Here is a 20,109-nt window from a genome sequence, read left to right on the forward strand (position 1 = left end):
AATTTATCCTTGAGCATTCATTTGGCCTGGGCTCCTTTATATTGAACATTGGCTCACTGCATATCAATGTTTAGCGTTCACAGGCGATTTCCAAGATCTGAATTTCCCGGCAGAGAATTCATGGAGTTTTTGATCTAACCGAGATTCACCATCACTAACGTTGATTCGCGACTCTTATCTCTCTTCATCATATCACTGCTGAGGACTGAACCTGCTTTAATTTCACTTTGGCTCGGGGTCAGTGCGGCTCAATAGGACTTCGGCCCGTCTCCCTTTCACAACCCATCAGTGCCGAGAACAGAAGAGGGAATTTTGCTGACATGTTATGTTCTGAAACAGTTATAAACTCTCCAGTATATTTCACTGTGTCTTCAGCACTGTGAGATCTAGCCTGGTGTGCAATCTTTGTATCTTTATGAACACTTCAGCAGAATATTAAATGAACATATGGAACTACAATTGCTGATTGACACTGTACGGTTTGCCAACATTTAAGTGCATTGTGAGAACAATCAAAATGATCATTATTCCTCCATGTACGTTCATGCGCGGCATCACCCTAACAAACCGAGCTGATCACAGCCCGGCGATCAGTCAATTCATTGCCAGTGCGGAAAAATGCAAATTTTCAACTTAGCAACGTGCACAATACCGGAATCAGAGAGTGCCTGGATCGTGGGCAATGATAAGTTAACATGAGCATAAAGATTTTCAATATCATTATACATTACATGAACACATCCGGAGCTCATTGCCCCGAAATGAGGACTGAGTGTGCGGGGCAATTCCTTCCGGGGTTTAAGTTTTCTTTCAAAAAGGTGTGAGAAAGTTTTGCTTCGTTTTCTGTCGGGCCGAAATAGCTCAGTTGGGAGAGCGTTAGACTAAAGATTTAAAGGTCCCTGGTTCAATCCTGGGTTTCGGCAATATCTGGTGATTTTGCGTTTCCTTCATTTTAAGGGGAGAAGCAGGTTTGATATCGAGACAGTGCTTGAGGGATGGGCTGTTCAGCGGTTGCGTGATACTAATTTTCGACATGATTTTTTTTAGATTCAGTGCTCTTTTTCTGTTACTTTCTATTTATACTCTGCCCAGTTTTGTATATGAAGAGTGAACAATGTTTTAGCGATGCGATGTGTTCAATTCTTATGCAGTAACTCTATCACCCAGTGTGTGCCGGATACAAAATCATCTCAGGCTGGGCTTTCACGCAGCCCTGGGGCATTTTGTTGCCGGTTAAATCGGTCGTTTTGGGCGTGGTATTAATAAAGCCAAGAGCGCGGGCCCGATCCCCATATGGGCCATCCCAATTTTTCATAATTTTTATTCGGTTAGTAGTAACTTTTACAATCAAATCTTCATAACGAAACAAATCCACACGGAATCCCAAGGGATGGCAATTATTTGGAATAACAGCCATTGCTTCTTTGCCGACGGTGTGCAGAGCACAACTTTCTGTTTATACGTGTTTCTTGCTTTGCTGATAACCGCTGAACTGGAGACCTGTTCCCGTCAATGGTTATAAGCAGAACAGACATTTAGAACGGTTCTGTCGCCCGGAGATGGGCAAAAGGCTGCAGTTCAGGACAAAAGCAACAAATGAAATGTTCACACGGTACCGAGAGTGAAAATTCCCGGAAAAAGGAGAGAATGAAATGGATTTCAGTGGAAGCCTAGGCGCACTTAACGCTGTGATTGCGCGGACATGTCTTTGGTGTTCTCCACAAAAACTGCCATTTGCTGCGAACAGATTTCCCTAGCGCGAATGTGATGAGAATTTCGAAACAGCAAGGAGGAAAGACTGGGTAGGTCTGCTTGCTGGCACAGACATTTGCAGCAGCTTCCCTGGTGGTCTAGTGGTTAGGATTCGGCGCTTTCACCGCTGCGGGCCGGGTTCGATTCCCGGTCAGGGAACATTGTATTTGCGGTGCTTCGAATTGCAATGCTGTTCCTGAAGAAGCTTGCAGCTCACCTCGCTGTTGTTGCCCCAACCATCAGCAGCGTGTCATGACACAACAGACACTTCTGTTTTAAAATCTGCACGAAATGACAAGATCTCGCTCAACAAGTGGAACTCCAATTGCTGATAGACAACGTAAATTTTGCCAATCATGGCTATCTTTAGTCTTCCAGGTACCTATTTGCGCCACAGCACTCGGGCTTATCATCAATCAATGCATTGCCACTGTGGAAATATTCAGCATATTAAACTTCACAACGTGTGGAAGACTGGAATAGGGAATGCCTGGACCATGGGCACTGATAATTTATCCTTGAGCATTCATTTGGCCTGGGCTCCTTTATATTGAACATTGGCTCACTGCATATCAATGTTTAGCGTTCACAGGCGATTTCCAAGATCTGAATTTCCCGGCAGAGAATTCATGGAGTTTTTGATCTAACCGAGATTCACCATCACTAACGTTGATTCGCGACTCTTATCTCTCTTCATCATATCACTGCTAAGGACTGAACCTGCTTTAATTTCACTTTGGCTCGGGGTCAGTGCGGCTCAATAGGACTTCGGCCCGTCTCCCTTTCACAACCCATCAGTGCCGAGAACAGAAGAGGGAATTTTGCTGACATGTTATGTTCTGAAATAGTTATAAACTCTCCAGTATATTTCACTGTGTCTTCAGCACTGTGAGATCTAGCCTGGTGTGCAATCTTTGTATCTTTATGAACACTTCAGCAGAATATTAAATGAACATATGGAACTACAATTGCTGATTGACACTGTACGGTTTGCCAACATTTAAGTGCATTGTGAGAACAATCAAAATGATCATTATTCTTCCATGTACGTTCATGCGCGGCATCACCCTAACAAACCGAGCTGATCACAGCCCGGCGACCAGTCAATTCATTGCCAGTGCGGAAAAATGCAAATTTTCAACTTAGCAACGTGCACAATACCGGAATCAGAGAGTGCCTGGATCGTGGGCAATGATAAGTTAACATGAGCATAAAGATTTTCAATATCATTATACATTACATGAACACATCCGGAGCTCATTGCCCCGAAATGAGGACTGAGTGTGCGGGGCAATTCCTTCCGGGGTTTAAGTTTTCTTTCAAAAAGGTGTGAGAAAGTTTTGCTTCGTTTTCTGTCGGGCCGAAATAGCTCAGTTGGGAGAGCGTTAGACTGAAGATCTAAAGGTCCCTGGTTCAATCCCGGGTTTCGGCAATATCTGGTGATTTTGCGTTTCCTTCATTTTAAGGGGAGAAGCTGGTTTGATATCGAGACAGTGCTTGAGGGATGGGCTGTTCAGCGGTTGCGTGATACTAATTTTCGACATGATTTTTTTTTAGATTCAGTGCTCTTTTTCTGTTACTTTCTATTTATACTCTGCCCAGTTTTCTATATGAAGAGTGAACAATGTTTTAGCGATGCGATGTGTTCAATTCTTATGCAGTAACTCTATCACCCAGTGTGTGCCGGATACAAAATCATCTCAGGCTGGGCTTTCACGCAGCCCTGGGGCATTTTGTTGCCGGTTAAATCGGTCGTTTTGGGCGTGGTATTAATAAAGCCAAGAGCGCGGGCCCGATCCCCATATGGGCCATCCCAATTTTTCATAATTTTTATTCGGTTAGTAGTAACTTTTACAATCAAATCTTCATAACGAAACAAATCCACACGGAATCCCAAGGGATGGCAATTATTTGGAATAACAGCCATTGCTTCTTTGCCGACGGTGTGCAGAGCACAACTTTCTGTTTATACGTGTTTCTTGCTTTGCTGATAACCGCTGAACTGGAGACCTGTTCCCGTCAATGGTTATAAGCAGAACAGACATTTAGAACGGTTCTGTCGCCCGGAGATGGGCAAAAGGCTGCAGTTCAGGACAAAAGCACCAAATGAAATGTTCACACGGTACCGAGAGTGAAAATTCCCGGAAAAAGGAGAGAATGAAATGGATTTCAGTGGAAGCCTAGGCGCACTTAACGCTGTGATTGCGCGGACATGTCTTTGGTGTTCTCCACAAAAACTGCCATTTGCTGCGAACAGATTTCCCTGGCGCGAATGTGATGAGAATTTCGAAACAGCAAGGAGGAAAGACTGGGTAGGTCTGCTTGCTGGCACAGACATTTGCAGCAGCTTCCCTGGTGGTCTAGTGGTTAGGATTCGGCGCTTTCACCGCCGCGGCCCGGGTTCGATTCCCGGTCAGGGAACATTGTATTTGCGGTGCTTCGAAATGCAATGCTGTTCCTGAAGAAGCTTGCAGCTCACCTCGCTGTTGTTGCCCCAACCATCAGCAGCGTGTCATGACACAACAGACACTTCTGTTTTAAAATCTGCACTAAATGACAAGATCTCGCTCAACAAGTGGAACTCCAATTGCTGATAGACAACGTAAATTTTGCCAATCATGGCTATCTTTAGTCTTCCAGGTACCTATTTGCGCCACAGCACTCGGGCTTATCATCAATCAATGCATTGCCACTGTGGAAATATTCAGCATTTTAAACTTCGCAACATGTGGAAGACTGGAATCAGGGAATGCCTGGACCATGGGCACTGATAATTTATCCTTGAGCATTCATTTGGCCTGGGCTCCTTTATATTGAACATTGGCTCACTGCATATCAATGTTTAGCGTTCACAGGCGATTTCCAAGATCTGAATTTCCCGGCAGAGAATTCATGGAGTTTTTGATCTAACCGAGATTCACCATCACTAACGTTGATTCGCGACTCTTATCTCTCTTCATCATATCACTGCTAAGGACTGAACCTGCTTTAATTTCACTTTGGCTCGGGGTCAGTGCGGCTCAATAGGACTTCGGCCCGTCTCCCTTTCACAACCCATCAGTGCCGAGAACAGAAGAGGGAATTTTGCTGACATGTTATGTTCTGAAATAGTTATAAACTCTCCAGTATATTTCACTGTGTCTTCAGCACTGTGAGATCTAGCCTGGTGTGCAATCTTTGTATCTTTATGAACACTTCAGCAGAATATTAAATGAACATATGGAACTACAATTGCTGATTGACACTGTACGGTTTGCCAACATTTAAGTGCATTGTGAGAACAATCAAAATGATCATTATTCTTCCATGTACGTTCATGCGCGGCATCACCCTAACAAACCGAGTTGATCACAGCCCGGCGATCAGTCAATTCATTGCCAGTGCGGAAAAATGCAAATTTTCAACTTAGCAACGTGCACAATACCGGAATCAGAGAGTGCCTGGATCGTGGGCAATGATAAGTTAACATGAGCATAAAGATTTTCAATATCATTATACATTACATGAACACATCCGGAGCTCATTGCCCCGAAATGAGGACTGAGTGTGCGGGGCAATTCCTTCCGGGGTTTAAGTTTTCTTTCAAAAAGGTGTGAGAAAGTTTTGCTTCGTTTTCTGTCGGGCCGAAATAGCTCAGTTGGGAGAGCGTTAGACTGAAGATCTAAAGGTCCCTGGTTCAATCCCGGGTTTCGGCAATATCTGGTGATTTTGCGTTTCCTTCATTTTAAGGGGAGAAGCTGGTTTGATATCGAGACAGTGCTTGAGGGATGGGCTGTTCAGCGGTTGCGTGATACTAATTTTCGACATGATTTTTTTTTAGATTCAGTGCTCTTTTTCTGTTACTTTCTATTTATACTCTGCCCAGTTTTCTATATGAAGAGTGAACAATGTTTTAGCGATGCGATGTGTTCAATTCTTATGCAGTAACTCTATCACCCAGTGTGTGCCGGATCCAAAATCATCTCAGGCTGGGCTTTCACGCAGCCCTGGGGCATTTTGTTGCCGGTTAAATCGGTCGTTTTGGGCGTGGTATTAATAAAGCCAAGAGCGCGGGCCCGATCCCCATATGGGCCATCCCAATTTTTCATAATTTTTATTCGGTTAGTAGTAACTTTTACAATCAAATCTTCATAACGAAACTAATCCACACGGAATCCCAAGGGATGGCAATTATTTGGAATAACAGCCATTGCTTCTTTGCCGACGGTGTGCAGAGCACAACTTTCTGTTTATACGTGTTTCTTGCTTTGCTGATAACCGCTGAACTGGAGACCTGTTCCCGTCAATGGTTATAAGCAGAACAGACATTTAGAACGGTTCTGTCGCCCGGAGATGGGCAAAAGGCTGCAGTTCAGGACAAAAGCAACAAATGAAATGTTCACACGGTACCGAGAGTGAAAATTCCCGGAAAAAGGAGAGAATGAAATGGATTTCAGTGGAAGCCTAGGCGCACTTAACGCTGTGATTGCGCGGACATGTCTTTGGTGTTCTCCACAAAAACTGCCATTTGCTGCGAACAGATTTCCCTGGCGCGAATGTGATGAGAATTTCGAAACAGCAAGGAGGAAAGACTGGGTAGGTCTGCTTGCTGGCACAGACATTTGCAGCAGCTTCCCTGGTGGTCTAGTGGTTAGGATTCGGCGCTTTCACCGCCGCGGCCCGGGTTCGATTCCCGGTCAGGGAACATTGTATTTGTGGTGCTTCGAAATGCAATGCTGTTCCTGAAGAAGCTTGCAGCTCACCTCGCTGTTGTTGCCCCAACCATTAGCAGCGTGTCATGACACAACAGACACTTCTGTTTAAAAATCTGCACTAAATGACAAGATCTCGCTCAACAAGTGGAACTCCAATTGCTGATAGACAACGTAAATTTTGCCAATCATGGCTATCTTTAGTCTTCCAGGTACCTATTTGCGCCACAGCACTCGGGCTTATCATCAATCAATGCATTGCCACTGTGGAAATATTCAGCATTTTAAACTTCGCAACGTGTGGAAGACTGGAATCAGGGAATGCCTGGACCATGGGCACTGATAATTTATCCTTGAGCATTCATTTGGCCTGGGCTCCTTTATATTGAACATTGGCTCACTGCATATCAATGTTTAGCGTTCACAGGCGATTTCCAAGATCTGAATTTCCCGGCAGAGAATTCATGGAGTTTTTGATCTAACCGAGATTCACCATCACTAACGTTGATTCGCGACTCTTATCTCTCTTCATCATATCACTGCTAAGGACTGAACCTGCTTTAATTTCACTTTGGCTCGGGGTCAGTGCGGCTCAATAGGACTTCGGCCCGTCTCCCTTTCACAACCCATCAGTGCCGAGAACAGAAGAGGGAATTTTGCTGACATGTTATGTTCTGAAATAGTTATAAACTCTCCAGTATATTTCACTGTGTCTTCAGCACTGTGAGATCTAGCCTGGTGTGCAATCTTTGTATCTTTATGAACACTTCAGCAGAATATTAAATGAACATATGGAACTACAATTGCTGATTGACACTGTACGGTTTGCCAACATTTAAGTGCATTGTGAGAACAATCAAAATGATCATTATTTTCCATGTACGTTCATGCGCGGCATCACCCTAACAAACCGAGTTGATCACAGCCCGGCGATCAGTCAATTCATTGCCAGTGCGGAAAAATGCAAATTTTCAACTTAGCAACGTGCACAATACCGGAATCAGAGAGTGCCTGGATCGTGGGCAATGATAAGTTAACATGAGCATAAAGATTTTCAATATCATTATACATTACATGAACACATCCGGAGCTCATTGCCCCGAAATGAGGACTGAGTGTGCGGGGCAATTCCTTCCGGGGTTTAAGTTTTCTTTCAAAAAGGTGTGAGAAAGTTTTGCTTCGTTTTCTGTCGGGCCGAAATAGCTCAGTTGGGAGAGCGTTAGACTGAAGATCTAAAGGTCCCTGGTTCAATCCCGGGTTTCGGCAATATCTGGTGATTTTGCGTTTCCTTCATTTTAAGGGGAGAAGCTGGTTTGATATCGAGACAGTGCTTGAGGGATGGGCTGTTCAGCGGTTGCGTGATACTAATTTTCGACATGATTTTTTTTTAGATTCAGTGCTCTTTTTCTGTTACTTTCTATTTATACTCTGCCCAGTTTTCTATATGAAGAGTGAACAATGTTTTAGCGATGCGATGTGTTCAATTCTTATGCAGTAACTCTATCACCCAGTGTGTGCCGGATCCAAAATCATCTCAGGCTGGGCTTTCACGCAGCCCTGGGGCATTTTGTTGCCGGTTAAATCGGTCGTTTTGGGCGTGGTATTAATAAAGCCAAGAGCGCGGGCCCGATCCCCATATGGGCCATCCCAATTTTTCATAATTTTTATTCGGTTAGTAGTAACTTTTACAATCAAATCTTCATAACGAAACTAATCCACACGGAATCCCAAGGGATGGCAATTATTTGGAATAACAGCCATTGCTTCTTTGCCGACGGTGTGCAGAGCACAACTTTCTGTTTATACGTGTTTCTTGCTTTGCTGATAACCGCTGAACTGGAGACCTGTTCCCGTCAATGGTTATAAGCAGAACAGACATTTAGAACGGTTCTGTCGCCCGGAGATGGGCAAAAGGCTGCAGTTCAGGACAAAAGCAACAAATGAAATGTTCACACGGTACCGAGAGTGAAAATTCCCGGAAAAAGGAGAGAATGAAATGGATTTCAGTGGAAGCCTAGGCGCACTTAACGCTGTGATTGCGCGGACATGTCTTTGGTGTTCTCCACAAAAACTGCCATTTGCTGCGAACAGATTTCCCTGGCGCGAATGTGATGAGAATTTCGAAACAGCAAGGAGGAAAGACTGGGTAGGTCTGCTTGCTGGCACAGACATTTGCAGCAGCTTCCCTGGTGGTCTTGTGGTTAGGATTCGGCGCTTTCACCGCCGCGGCCCGGGTTCGATTCCCGGTCAGGGAACATTGTATTTGTGGTGCTTCGAAATGCAATGCTGTTCCTGAAGAAGCTTGCAGCTCACCTCGCTGTTGTTGCCCCAACCATTAGCAGCGTGTCATGACACAACAGACACTTCTGTTTAAAAATCTGCACTAAATGACAAGATCTCGCTCAACAAGTGGAACTCCAATTGCTGATAGACAACGTAAATTTTGCCAATCATGGCTATCTTTAGTCTTCCAGGTACCTATTTGCGCCACAGCACTCGGGCTTATCATCAATCAATGCATTGCCACTGTGGAAATATTCAGCATTTTAAACTTCGCAACGTGTGGAAGACTGGAATCAGGGAATGCCTGGACCATGGGCACTGATAATTTATCCTTGAGCATTCATTTGGCCTGGGCTCCTTTATATTGAACATTGGCTCACTGCATATCAATGTTTAGCGTTCACAGGCGATTTCCAAGATCTGAATTTCCCGGCAGAGAATTCATGGAGTTTTTGATCTAACCGAGATTCACCATCACTAACGTTGATTCGCGACTCTTATCTCTCTTCATCATATCACTGCTAAGGACTGAACCTGCTTTAATTTCACTTTGGCTCGGGGTCAGTGCGGCTCAATAGGACTTCGGCCCGTCTCCCTTTCACAACCCATCAGTGCCGAGAACAGAAGAGGGAATTTTGCTGACATGTTATGTTCTGAAATAGTTATAAACTCTCCAGTATATTTCACTGTGTCTTCAGCACTGTGAGATCTAGCCTGGTGTGCAATCTTTGTATCTTTATGAACACTTCAGCAGAATATTAAATGAACATATGGAACTACAATTGCTGATTGACACTGTACGGTTTGCCAACATTTAAGTGCATTGTGAGAACAATCAAAATGATCATTATTCTTCCATGTACGTTCATGCGCGGCATCACCCTAACAAACCGAGCTGATCACAGCCCGGCGATCAGTCAATTCATTGCCAGTGCGGAAAAATGCAAATTTTCAACTTAGCAACGTGCACAATACCGGAATCAGAGAGTGCCTGGATCGTGGGCAATGATAAGTTAACATGAGCATAAAGATTTTCAATATCATTATACATTACATGAACACATCCGGAGCTCATTGCCCCGAAATGAGGACTGAGTGTGCGGGGCAATTCCTTCCGGGGTTTAAGTTTTCTTTCAAAAAGGTGTGAGAAAGTTTTGCTTCGTTTTCTGTCGGGCCGAAATAGCTCAGTTGGGAGAGCGTTAGACTGAAGATCTAAAGGTCCCTGGTTCAATCCCGGGTTTCGGCAATATCTGGTGATTTTGCGTTTCCTTCATTTTAAGGGGAGAAGCTGGTTTGATATCGAGACAGTGCTTGAGGGATGGGCTGTTCAGCGGTTGCGTGATACTAATTTTCGACATGATTTTTTTTTAGATTCAGTGCTCTTTTTCTGTTACTTTCTATTTATACTCTGCCCAGTTTTCTATATGAAGAGTGAACAATGTTTTAGCGATGCGATGTGTTCAATTCTTATGCAGTAACTCTATCACCCAGTGTGTGCCGGATACAAAATCATCTCAGGCTGGGCTTTCACGCAGCCCTGGGGCATTTTGTTGCCGGTTAAATCGGTCGTTTTGGGCGTGGTATTAATAAAGCCAAGAGCGCGGGCCCGATCCCCATATGGGCCATCCCAATTTTTCATAATTTTTATTCGGTTAGTAGTAACTTTTACAATCAAATCTTCATAACGAAACAAATCCACACGGAATCCCAAGGGATGGCAATTATTTGGAATAACAGCCATTGCTTCTTTGCCGACGGTGTGCAGAGCACAACTTTCTGTTTATACGTGTTTCTTGCTTTGCTGATAACCGCTGAACTGGAGACCTGTTCCCGTCAATGGTTATAAGCAGAACAGACATTTAGAACGGTTCTGTCGCCCGGAGATGGGCAAAAGGCTGCAGTTCAGGACAAAAGCAACAAATGAAATGTTCACACGGTACCGAGAGTGAAAATTCCCGGAAAAAGGAGAGAATGAAATGGATTTCAGTGGAAGCCTAGGCGCACTTAACGCTGTGATTGCGCGGACATGTCTTTGGTGTTCTCCACAAAAACTGCCATTTGCTGCGAACAGATTTCCCTGGCGCGAATGTGATGAGAATTTCGAAACAGCAAGGAGGAAAGACTGGGTAGGTCTGCTTGATCGCACAGATATTTGCAGCAGCTTCCCTGGTGGTCTAGTGGTTAGGATTCGGCGCTTTCACCGCCGCGGCCCGGGTTCGATTACCGGTCAGGGAACATTGTATTTGCGGTGCTTCGAAATGCAATGCTGTTCCTGAAGAAGCTTGCAGCTCACCTCGCTGTTGTTGCCCCAACAATCAGCAGCGTGTCATGACACAACAGACACTTCTGTTTTAAAATCTGCACTAAATGACAAGATCTCGCTCAACAAGTGGAACTCCAATTGCTGATAGACAACGTAAATTTTGCCAATCATGGCTATCTTTAGTCTTCCAGGTACCTATTTGCGCCACAGCACTCGGGCTTATCATCAATCAATGCATTGCCACTGTGGAAATATTCAGCATTTTAAACTTCGCAACGTGTGGAAGACTGGAATCAGGGAATGCCTGGACCATGGGCACTGATAATTTATCCTTGAGCATTCATTTGGCCTGGGCTCCTTTATATTGAACATTGGCTCACTGCATATCAATGTTTAGCGTTCACAGGCGATTTCCAAGATCTGAATTTCCCGGCAGAGAATTCATGGAGTTTTTGATCTAACCGAGATTCACCATCACTAACGTTGATTCGCGACTCTTATCTCTCTTCATCATATCACTGCTAAGGACTGAACCTGCTTTAATTTCACATTGGCTCGGGGTCAGTGCGGCTCAATAGGACTTCGGCCCGTCTCCCTTTCACAACCCATCAGTGCCGAGAACAGAAGAGGGAATTTTGCTGACATGTTATGTTCTGAAACAGTTATAAACTCTCCAGTATATTTCACTGTGTCTTCAGCACTGTGAGATCTAGCCTGGGGTGCAATCTTTGTATCTTTATGAACACTTCAGCAGAATATTAAATGAACATATGGAACTACAATTGCTGATTGACACTGTACGGTTTGCCAACATTTAAGTGCATTGTGAGAACAATCAAAATGATCATTATTCTTCCATGTACGTTCATGCGCGGCATCACCCTAACAAACCGAGCTGATCACAGCCCGGCGATCAGTCAATTCATTGCCAGTGCGGAAAAATGCAAATTTTCAACTTAGCAACGTGCACAATACCGGAATCAGAGAGTGCCTGGATCGTGGGCAATGATAAGTTAACATGAGCATAAAGATTTTCAATATCATTATACATTACATGAACACATCCGGAGCTCATTGCCCAGAAATGAGGACTGAGTGTGCGGGGCAATTCCTTCCGGGGTTTAAGTTTTCTTTCAAAAAGGTGTGAGAAAGTTTTGCTTCGTTTTCTGTCGGGCCGAAATAGCTCCGTTGGGAGAGCGTTAGACTGAAGATCTAAAGGTCCCTGGTTCAATCCCGGGTTTCGGCAATATCTGGTGATTTTGCGTTTCCTTCATTTTAAGGGGAGAAGCTGGTTTGATATCGAGACAGTGCTTGAGGGATGGGCTGTTCAGCGGTTGCGTGATACTAATTTTCGACATGATTTTTTTTTAGATTCAGTGCTCTTTTTCTGTTACTTTCTATTTATACTCTGCCCAGTTTTCTATATGAAGAGTGAACAATGTTTTAGCGATGCGATGTGTTCAATTCTTATGCAGTAACTCTATCACCCAGTGTGTGCCGGATACAAAATCATCTCAGGCTGGGCTTTCACGCAGCCCTGGGGCATTTTGTTGCCGGTTAAATCGGTCGTTTTGGGCGTGGTATTAATAAAGCCAAGAGCGCGGGCCCGATCCCCATATGGGCCATCCCAATTTTTCATAATTTTTATTCGGTTAGTAGTAACTTTTACAATCAAATCTTCATAACGAAACAAATCCACACGGAATCCCAAGGGATGGCAATTATTTGGAATAACAGCCATTGCTTCTTTGCCGACGGTGTGCAGAGCACAACTTTCTGTTTATACGTGTTTCTTGCTTTGCTGATAACCGCTGAACTGGAGACCTGTTCCCGTCAATGGTTATAAGCAGAACAGACATTTAGAACGGTTCTGTCGCCCGGAGATGGGCAAAAGGCTGCAGTTCAGGACAAAAGCAACAAATGAAATGTTCACACGGTACCGAGAGTGAAAATTCCCGGAAAAAGGAGAGAATGAAATGGATTTCAGTGGAAGCCTAGGCGCACTTAACGCTGTGATTGCGCGGACATGTCTTTGGTGTTCTCCACAAAAACTGCCATTTGCTGCGAACAGATTTCCCTGGCGCGAATGTGATGAGAATTTCGAAACAGCAAGGAGGAAAGACTGGGTAGGTCTGCTTGCTGGCACAGACATTTGCAGCAGCTTCCCTGGTGGTCTAGTGGTTAGGATTCGGCGCTTTCACCGCCGCGGCCCGGGTTCGATTCCCGGTCAGGGAACATTGTATTTGTGGTGCTTCGAAATGCAATGCTGTTCCTGAAGAAGCTTGCAGCTCACCTCGCTGTTGTTGCCCCAACCATTAGCAGCGTGTCATGACACAACAGACACTTCTGTTTAAAAATCTGCACTAAATGACAAGATCTCGCTCAACAAGTGGAACTCCAATTGCTGATAGACAACGTAAATTTTGCCAATCATGGCTATCTTTAGTCTTCCAGGTACCTATTTGCGCCACAGCACTCGGGCTTATCATCAATCAATGCATTGCCACTGTGGAAATATTCAGCATTTTAAACTTCGCAACGTGTGGAAGACTGGAATCAGGGAATGCCTGGACCATGGGCACTGATAATTTATCCTTGAGCATTCATTTGGCCTGGGCTCCTTTATATTGAACATTGGCTCACTGCATATCAATGTTTAGCGTTCACAGGCGATTTCCAAGATCTGAATTTCCCGGCAGAGAATTCATGGAGTTTTTGATCTAACCGAGATTCACCATCACTAACGTTGATTCGCGACTCTTATCTCTCTTCATCATATCACTGCTAAGGACTGAACCTGCTTTAATTTCACTTTGGCTCGGGGTCAGTGCGGCTCAATAGGACTTCGGCCCGTCTCCCTTTCACAACCCATCAGTGCCGAGAACAGAAGAGGGAATTTTGCTGACATGTTATGTTCTGAAATAGTTATAAACTCTCCAGTATATTTCACTGTGTCTTCAGCACTGTGAGATCTAGCCTGGTGTGCAATCTTTGTATCTTTATGAACACTTCAGCAGAATATTAAATGAACATATGGAACTACAATTGCTGATTGACACTGTACGGTTTGCCAACATTTAAGTGCATTGTGAGAACAATCAAAATGATCATTATTCTTCCATGTACGTTCATGCGCGGCATCACCCTAACAAACCGAGCTGATCACAGCCCGGCGATCAGTCAATTCATTGCCAGTGCGGAAAAATGCAAATTTTCAACTTAGCAACGTGCACAATACCGGAATCAGAGAGTGCCTGGATCGTGGGCAATGATAAGTTAACATGAGCATAAAGATTTTCAATATCATTATACATTACATGAACACATCCGGAGCTCATTGCCCCGAAATGAGGACTGAGTGTGCGGGGCAATTCCTTCCGGGGTTTAAGTTTTCTTTCAAAAAGGTGTGAGAAAGTTTTGCTTCGTTTTCTGTCGGGCCGAAATAGCTCAGTTGGGAGAGCGTTAGACTGAAGATCTAAAGGTCCCTGGTTCAATCCCGGGTTTCGGCAATATCTGGTGATTTTGCGTTTCCTTCATTTTAAGGGGAGAAGCTGGTTTGATATCGAGACAGTGCTTGAGGGATGGGCTGTTCAGCGGTTGCGTGATACTAATTTTCGACATGATTTTTTTTTAGATTCAGTGCTCTTTTTCTGTTACTTTCTATTTATACTCTGCCCAGTTTTCTATATGAAGAGTGAACAATGTTTTAGCGATGCGATGTGTTCAATTCTTATGCAGTAACTCTATCACCCAGTGTGTGCCGGATACAAAATCATCTCAGGCTGGGCTTTCACGCAGCCCTGGGGCATTTTGTTGCCGGTTAAATCGGTCGTTTTGGGCGTGGTATTAATAAAGCCAAGAGCGCGGGCCCGATCCCCATATGGGCCATCCCAATTTTTCATAATTTTTATTCGGTTAGTAGTAACTTTTACAATCAAATCTTCATAACGAAACAAATCCACACGGAATCCCAAGGGATGGCAATTATTTGGAATAACAGCCATTGCTTCTTTGCCGACGGTGTGCAGAGCACAACTTTCTGTTTATACGTGTTTCTTGCTTTGCTGATAACCGCTGAACTGGAGACCTGTTCCCGTCAATGGTTATAAGCAGAACAGACATTTAGAACGGTTCTGTCGCCCGGAGATGGGCAAAAGGCTGCAGTTCAGGACAAAAGCAACAAATGAAATGTTCACACGGTACCGAGAGTGAAAATTCCCGGAAAAAGGAGAGAATGAAATGGATTTCAGTGGAAGCCTAGGCGCACTTAACGCTGTGATTGCGCGGACATGTCTTTGGTGTTCTCCACAAAAACTGCCATTTGCTGCGAACAGATTTCCCTGGCGCGAATGTGATGAGAATTTCGAAACAGCAAGGAGGAAAGACTGGGTAGGTCTGCTTGATCGCACAGATATTTGCAGCAGCTTCCCTGGTGGTCTAGTGGTTAGGATTCGGCGCTTTCACCGCCGCGGCCCGGGTTCGATTACCGGTCAGGGAACATTGTATTTGCGGTGCTTCGAAATGCAATGCTGTTCCTGAAGAAGCTTGCAGCTCACCTCGCTGTTGTTGCCCCAACAATCAGCAGCGTGTCATGACACAACAGACACTTCTGTTTTAAAATCTGCACTAAATGACAAGATCTCGCTCAACAAGTGGAACTCCAATTGCTGATAGACAACGTAAATTTTGCCAATCATGGCTATCTTTAGTCTTCCAGGTACCTATTTGCGCCACAGCACTCGGGCTTATCATCAATCAATGCATTGCCACTGTGGAAATATTCAGCATTTTAAACTTCGCAACGTGTGGAAGACTGGAATCAGGGAATGCCTGGACCATGGGCACTGATAATTTATCCTTGAGCATTCATTTGGCCTGGGCTCCTTTATATTGAACATTGGCTCACTGCATATCAATGTTTAGCGTTCACAGGCGATTTCCAAGATCTGAATTTCCCGGCAGAGAATTCATGGAGTTTTTGATCTAACCGAGATTCACCATCACTAACGTTGATTCGCGACTCTTATCTCTCTTCATCATATCACTGCTAAGGACTGAACCTGCTTTAATTTCACATTGGCTCGGGGTCAGTGCGGCTCAATAGGACTTCGGCCCGTCTCCCTTTCACAACCCATCAGTGCCGAGAACAGAAGAGGGAATTTTGCTGACATGTTATGTTCTGAAACAGTTATAAACTCTCCAGTATATTTCACTGTGTCTTCAGCACTGTGAGATCTAGCCTGGGGTGCAATCTTTGTATCTTTATGAACACTTCAGCAGAATATTAAATGAACATATGGAACTACAATTGCTGATTGACACTGTACGGTTTGCCAACATTTAAGTGCATTGTGAGAACAATCAAAATGATCATTATTCTTCCATGTACGTTCATGCGCGGCATCACCCTAACAAACCGAGCTGATCACAGCCCGGCGATCAGTCAATTCATTGCCAGTGCGGAAAAATGCAAATTTTCAACTTAGCAACGTGCACAATACCGGAATCAGAGAGTGCCTGGATCGTGGGCAATGATAAGTTAACATGAGCATAAAGATTTTCAATATCATTATACATTACATGAACACATCCGGAGCTCATTGCCCAGAAATGAGGACTGAGTGTGCGGGGCAATTCCTTCCGGGGTTTAAGTTTTCTTTCAAAAAGGTGTGAGAAAGTTTTGCTTCGTTTTCTGTCGGGCCGAAATAGCTCCGTTGGGAGAGCGTTAGACTGAAGATCTAAAGGTCCCTGGTTCAATCCCGGGTTTCGGCAATATCTGGTGATTTTGCGTTTCCTTCATTTTAAGGGGAGAAGCTGGTTTGATATCGAGACAGTGCTTGAGGGATGGGCTGTTCAGCGGTTGCGTGATACTAATTTTCGACATGATTTTTTTTTAGATTCAGTGCTCTTTTTCTGTTACTTTCTATTTATACTCTGCCCAGTTTTCTATATGAAGAGTGAACAATGTTTTAGCGATGCGATGTGTTCAATTCTTATGCAGTAACTCTATCACCCAGTGTGTGCCGGATACAAAATCATCTCAGGCTGGGCTTTCACGCAGCCCTGGGGCATTTTGTTGCCGGTTAAATCGGTCGTTTTGGGCGTGGTATTAATAAAGCCAAGAGCGCGGGCCCGATCCCCATATGGGCCATCCCAATTTTTCATAATTTTTATTCGGTTAGTAGTAACTTTTACAATCAAATCTTCATAACGAAACAAATCCACACGGAATCCCAAGGGATGGCAATTATTTGGAATAACAGCCATTGCTTCTTTGCCGACGGTGTGCAGAGCACAACTTTCTGTTTATACGTGTTTCTTGCTTTGCTGATAACCGCTGAACTGGAGACCTGTTCCCGTCAATGGTTATAAGCAGAACAGACATTTAGAACGGTTCTGTCGCCCGGAGATGGGCAAAAGGCTGCAGTTCAGGACAAAAGCAACAAATGAAATGTTCACACGGTACCGAGAGTGAAAATTCCCGGAAAAAGGAGAGAATGAAATGGATTTCAGTGGAAGCCTAGGCGCACTTAACGCTGTGATTGCGCGGACATGTCTTTGGTGTTCTCCACAAAAACTGCCATTTGCTGCGAACAGATTTCCCTGGCGCGAATGTGATGAGAATTTCGAAACAGCAAGGAGGAAAGACTGGGTAGGTCTGCTTGCTCGCACAGATATTTGCAGCAGCTTCCCTGGTGGTCTAGTGGTTAGGATTCGGCGCTTTCACCGCCGCGGCCCGGGTTCGATTACCGGTCAGGGAACATTGTATTTGCGGTGCTTCGAAATGCAATGCTGTTCCTGAAGAAGCTTGCAGCTCACCTCGCTGTTGTTGCCCCAACCATCAGCAGCGTGTCATGACACAACAGACACTTCTGTTTTAAAATCTGCACTAAATGACAAGATCTCGCTCAACAAGTGGAACTCCAATTGCTGATAGACAACGTAAATTTTGCCAATCATGGCTATCTTTAGTCTTCCAGGTACCTATTTGCGCCACAGCACTCGGGCTTATCATCAATCAATGCATTGCCACTGTGGAAATATTCAGCATTTTAAACTTCGCAACGTGTGGAAGACTGGAATCAGGGAATGCCTGGACCATGGGCACTGATAATTTATCCTTGAGCATTCATTTGGCCTGGGCTCCTTTATATTGAACATTGGCTCACTGCATATCAATGTTTAGCGTTCACAGGCGATTTCCAAGATCTGAATTTCCCGGCAGAGAATTCATGGAGTTTTTGATTTAACCGAGATTCACCATCACTAACGTTGATTCGCGACTCTTATCTCTCTTCATCATATCACTGCTAAGGACTGAACCTGCTTTAATTTCACTTTGGCTCGGGGTCAGTGCGGCTCAATAGGACTTCGGCCCGTCTCCCTTTCACAACCCATCAGTGCCGAGAACAGAAGAGGGAATTTTGCTGACATGTTATGTTCTGAAACAGTTATAAACTCTCCAGTATATTTCACTGTGTCTTCAGCACTGTGAGATCTAGCCTGGGGTGCAATCTTTGTATCTTTATGAACACTTCAGCAGAATATTAAATGAACATATGGAACTACAATTGCTGATTGACACTGTACGGTTTGCCAACATTTAAGTGCATTGTGAGAACAATCAAAATGATCATTATTCTTCCATGTACGTTCATGCGCGGCATCACCCTAACAAACCGAGCTGATCACAGCCCGGCGATCAGTCAATTCATTGCCAGTGCGGAAAAATGCAAATTTTCAACTTAGCAACGTGCACAATACTGGAATCAGAGAGTGCCTGGATCGTGGGCAATGATAAGTTAACATGAGCATAAAGATTTTCAATATCATTATACATTACATGAACACATCCGGAGATCATTGCCCCGAAATGAGGACTGAGTGTACGGGGCAATTCCTTCCGGGGTTTAAGTTTTCTTTCAAAAAGGTGTGAGAAAGTTTTGCTTCGTTTTCTGTCGGGCCGAAATAGCTCAGTTGGGAGAGCGTTAGACTGAAGATCTAAAGGTCCTTGGTTCAATCCCGGGTTTCGGCAATATCTGGTGATTTTGCGTTTCCTTCATTTTAAGGGGAGAAGCTGGTTTGATATCGAGACAGTGCTTGAGGGATGGGCTGTTCAGCGGTTGCGTGATACTAATTTTCGACATGATTTTTTTTTTAGATTCAGTGCTCTTTTTCTGTTACTTTCTATTTATACTCTGCCCAGTTTTCTATATGAAGTGTGAACAATGTTTTAGCGATGCGATGTGTTCAATTCTTATGCAGTAACTCTATCACCCAGTGTGTGCCGGATACAAAATCATCTCAGGCTGGGCTTTCACGCAGCCCTGGGGCATTTTGTTGCCGGTTAAATCGGTCGTTTTGGGCGTGGTATTAATAAAGCCAAGAGCGCGGGCCCGATCCCCATATGGGCCATCCCAATTTTTCATAATTTTTATTCGGTTAGTAGTAACTTTTACAATCAAATCTTCATAACGAAACAAATCCACACGGAATCCCAAGGGATGGCAATTATTTGGAATAACAGCCATTGCTTCTTTGCCGACGGTGTGCAGAGCACAACTTTCTGTTTATACGTGTTTCTTGCTTTGCTGATAACCGCTGAACTGGAGACCTGTTCCCGTCAATGGTTATAAGCAGAACAGACATTTAGAACGGTTCTGTCGACCGGAGATGGGCAAAAGGCTGCAGTTCAGGACAAAAGCACCAAATGAAATGTTCACACGGTACCGAGAGTGAAAATTCCCGGAAAAAGGAGAGAATGAAATGGATTTCAGTGGAAGCCTAGGCGCACTTAACGCTGTGATTGCGCGGACATGTCTTTGGTGTTCTCCACAAAAACTGCCATTTGCTGCGAACAGATTTCCCTGGCGCGAATGTGATGAGAATTTCGAAACAGCAAGGAGGAAAGACTGGGTAGGTCTGCTTGCTGGCACAGACATTTGCAGCAGCTTCCCTGGTGGTCTAGTGGTTAGGATTCGGCGCTTTCACCGCCGCGGCCCGGGTTCGATTCCCGGTCAGGGAACATTGTATTTGAGGTGCTTCGAATTGCAATGCTGTTCCTGAAGAAGCTTGCAGCTCACCTCGCTGTTGTTGCCCCAACCATCAGCAGCGTGTCAT

At 44.4% G+C, this 20,109-nt stretch overlaps 1 protein-coding gene and 18 non-coding genes across 19 annotated transcripts in view; 18 read left to right on the forward strand and 1 right to left on the reverse strand.

Annotated features, from left to right (window-relative positions):
- LOC139257944 (zinc finger protein 850-like) overlaps window positions 1–20,109 on the reverse strand; it is a gene marked incomplete at its 5' end in the record, with an annotated part of 812,458 nt that overhangs the window by 201,114 nt on the left and 591,235 nt on the right. The gene's annotated exons all lie outside the window — the stretch shown is intronic.
- trnaf-aaa (transfer RNA phenylalanine (anticodon AAA)) lies at window positions 851–923 on the forward strand. The gene has a single exon. It is a non-coding gene; the product is annotated as a tRNA-Phe (tRNA).
- On the forward strand, window positions 1,840–1,911 carry trnae-uuc (transfer RNA glutamic acid (anticodon UUC)). The gene has a single exon. It is a non-coding gene; the product is annotated as a tRNA-Glu (tRNA).
- On the forward strand, window positions 3,112–3,184 carry trnaf-gaa (transfer RNA phenylalanine (anticodon GAA)). The gene has a single exon. It is a non-coding gene; the product is annotated as a tRNA-Phe (tRNA).
- trnae-uuc (transfer RNA glutamic acid (anticodon UUC)) lies at window positions 4,102–4,173 on the forward strand. Its single transcript has one exon. It is a non-coding gene; the product is annotated as a tRNA-Glu (tRNA).
- Window positions 5,375–5,447, forward strand: trnaf-gaa (transfer RNA phenylalanine (anticodon GAA)). Its single transcript has one exon. It is a non-coding gene; the product is annotated as a tRNA-Phe (tRNA).
- Window positions 6,365–6,436, forward strand: trnae-uuc (transfer RNA glutamic acid (anticodon UUC)). Its single transcript has one exon. It is a non-coding gene; the product is annotated as a tRNA-Glu (tRNA).
- Window positions 7,637–7,709, forward strand: trnaf-gaa (transfer RNA phenylalanine (anticodon GAA)). The gene has a single exon. It is a non-coding gene; the product is annotated as a tRNA-Phe (tRNA).
- On the forward strand, window positions 8,627–8,698 carry trnae-uuc (transfer RNA glutamic acid (anticodon UUC)). The gene has a single exon. It is a non-coding gene; the product is annotated as a tRNA-Glu (tRNA).
- Window positions 9,900–9,972, forward strand: trnaf-gaa (transfer RNA phenylalanine (anticodon GAA)). Its single transcript has one exon. It is a non-coding gene; the product is annotated as a tRNA-Phe (tRNA).
- trnae-uuc (transfer RNA glutamic acid (anticodon UUC)) lies at window positions 10,890–10,961 on the forward strand. The gene has a single exon. It is a non-coding gene; the product is annotated as a tRNA-Glu (tRNA).
- trnaf-gaa (transfer RNA phenylalanine (anticodon GAA)) lies at window positions 12,163–12,235 on the forward strand. The gene has a single exon. It is a non-coding gene; the product is annotated as a tRNA-Phe (tRNA).
- trnae-uuc (transfer RNA glutamic acid (anticodon UUC)) lies at window positions 13,153–13,224 on the forward strand. Its single transcript has one exon. It is a non-coding gene; the product is annotated as a tRNA-Glu (tRNA).
- On the forward strand, window positions 14,426–14,498 carry trnaf-gaa (transfer RNA phenylalanine (anticodon GAA)). Its single transcript has one exon. It is a non-coding gene; the product is annotated as a tRNA-Phe (tRNA).
- Window positions 15,416–15,487, forward strand: trnae-uuc (transfer RNA glutamic acid (anticodon UUC)). The gene has a single exon. It is a non-coding gene; the product is annotated as a tRNA-Glu (tRNA).
- On the forward strand, window positions 16,689–16,761 carry trnaf-gaa (transfer RNA phenylalanine (anticodon GAA)). Its single transcript has one exon. It is a non-coding gene; the product is annotated as a tRNA-Phe (tRNA).
- Window positions 17,679–17,750, forward strand: trnae-uuc (transfer RNA glutamic acid (anticodon UUC)). Its single transcript has one exon. It is a non-coding gene; the product is annotated as a tRNA-Glu (tRNA).
- trnaf-gaa (transfer RNA phenylalanine (anticodon GAA)) lies at window positions 18,952–19,024 on the forward strand. The gene has a single exon. It is a non-coding gene; the product is annotated as a tRNA-Phe (tRNA).
- Window positions 19,943–20,014, forward strand: trnae-uuc (transfer RNA glutamic acid (anticodon UUC)). The gene has a single exon. It is a non-coding gene; the product is annotated as a tRNA-Glu (tRNA).

Source organism: Pristiophorus japonicus, unplaced genomic scaffold (assembly GCF_044704955.1).
Source record: "Pristiophorus japonicus isolate sPriJap1 unplaced genomic scaffold, sPriJap1.hap1 HAP1_SCAFFOLD_94, whole genome shotgun sequence".
NCBI lineage: Eukaryota > Metazoa > Chordata > Chondrichthyes > Pristiophoridae > Pristiophorus > Pristiophorus japonicus.